General features: G+C 43.3%; 1 protein-coding gene across 5 annotated transcripts in view; it reads left to right on the forward strand.

The window, feature by feature from the left end:
• Positions 1-513: 513 nt before the first annotated feature.
• The window catches only part of pcdh11 (protocadherin 11), a 163,932-nt gene continuing 162,449 nt past the window's right edge, over positions 514-1,996 (forward strand). For 3 of the 5 annotated variants that reach the window (XM_008420359.2, XM_008420360.2, XM_008420361.2), the window contains exon 1: positions 515-1,394. The gene's annotated coding sequence lies outside the window, so the exon portion shown is untranslated. Of the gene's footprint in view, positions 1,395-1,996 lie in introns of all 5 variants that reach the window. The other 2 variants (XM_008420358.2, XM_008420362.2) reach the window with 2 other exon arrangements.

A 1,996-nucleotide genomic window follows, 5' to 3' on the forward strand; every position in this document is an offset into this window, starting at 1 on the left:
TATATATATATAATGTGTGTGTGTGTTAAGACCAGGGTGAGAAGAAATAACTTCTTGCATTTCTCTGTGGAATAATTTCAAATGACGTCTTGGCATGCTCATAACGTCCTTCATATATTTATACCTCCACAAAGAAGGTTCACATATCAGAAGGATCCTCTCTCTCTCAATAAGACATGATCAATCTTCTGAAGAGAATTAGAACTTCTCCATCCTATAAAGACGCCAAAGTTACAGTAGACCCCCTACTGGAAATAAAAAGCAGAGGCAAGGCTCGGTGTGAAAGAGAACAGTGCCCCCACTTAGCTTTCAGGCAGACTTCTAGACTACGGTGGCTACAGCACGCAACCCAGGCATCTCTGGTCCATAACACCTGCACGTCTACCCACTGTACTGTACATCTCCGACGAAAAGCATCTCTCCAGCGCAGTGCGGCTTTAAGAGCACCGGTGGCTCTTAAAGCTGCGGCTGGCTCCTCCTTCCGCCTATGATGTCAGTCGGAGGGAGAGCGAGAGGGAAAGAGAGGTGGGCAGCATTGAGGAGCTGAGTTCATACTATACTACTGAGACATCTACAGCTTAGCAGACAGATACGGTGAACCGCCTATCCCGGCTCCTGTAAGTGATGCTGCACTGAGGCACACTTTGATCCAACTCCACTGGGGGGGGCGATGCGCTCTCTGCATCCCTCATTTAAGAGTTTTTTATTTTTTTGTTTGTTTGTTTGTTTTTTTCTGTGTGCGGAGCTTTAAATCAGTTCAAACAAGTGACTGTTGAATAAATTAGCTTCACGCTTTTTTTTAAATTTTTTTAGTTGGTTTATTAGAGGCATATTGTCTTGTTTTTTTTCCTTTTTCTTTTCTCCTTTTTTTTCGCCCTCATGGATTGAAGTTGTAATGTTCGCACAAAGAGGCGTTTAGCACACGTGTGGGTGTTGTTTCAGCGTGAAAACCGCTGGTAGATTTTCCAAGTCAAATTAGGTTAGCGATACAAAGTTTATGTAAAGCAACCATGGATCATTGCGTGTCTCCGGCTGTGGGATTGTGAGTCCAAAGCCACCCGAAGAGGAATTACTGCAGCCTTCCCTTTTTTTTAAAAAAAAAAAAACAAAACAACAACAAAAAAAAATAAAAACACGAAGTTGTTGTTTGTTTGTTTTTTCTTTTTTATTAAACGCAAGGATCACATTTTTAGCACAAGGATAAGTTTTTTGTAGTGGATTTTTTTTTTTTTTGTTCCTACTTCGCTCGTGCTTCACTCCCGAGTCAGATGAGGATCCTTTCTCTCCGTTTCCCCCACTTCAGATTAATTCATGGCACTTCTTTTTTGTGAGTCAGAGATGTCTCATCGCGGCGATACTCACGGTTAATTTTTCAGCATCTCCCAGCACAGAAGGTGAGCTTTTCTTTTTATTATTGTTCCTAGTCCTGATGGTTATTGTCACAAAATGTGCGTCTTCAAATTATCTGACCGCTCGCGCTGCTCTGTCTCCTGAGCTCAATTAGAAACGTCGGATGCTGTGGCTTATTTGGTCCGTATTAAATCAAATAGCTGTCCCAGTACAGCCACGGACCATAGTTTCTCTGCACAATTACTCRAATTTGAGAGARGATGGAAGTGGCATTCTTTAGGGTGTTTAGATGTGTATTTTTATTTATTTATTTATTTCGCGCGAGCGATTCAGTTTCGGAGAGGCTTCAAATGTACAACAGAAGGAAAATGGAGTTCACTGAGAATAAGTTGTCGCATTATGAAAGTGTAGTGCGTAAATGGCAACGATTCCGGGCGTCATTTGGCCGTGCTTTGTGCTATAATGCCCAGAGTAGTCGCCCTCCTTTTCACGAGCATCCAACTGCAGGACTTTTCAGACCGGCTTCTCCACATCTTGGCCGCTAAACTCGATGCGTGGGTGCGCGGCAACAGTGCGCTCCTGCTCGAGCGGTTCACGTGTCGCAGACCTCAGGGGCGATCGTCTTATTCTGTGCCTGTGCATATAT

The sequence above is a fragment of the Poecilia reticulata genome, linkage group LG10 (genome assembly GCF_000633615.1).
Source record: "Poecilia reticulata strain Guanapo linkage group LG10, Guppy_female_1.0+MT, whole genome shotgun sequence".
In the NCBI taxonomy this organism is placed as follows: domain Eukaryota; kingdom Metazoa; phylum Chordata; class Actinopteri; order Cyprinodontiformes; family Poeciliidae; genus Poecilia; species Poecilia reticulata.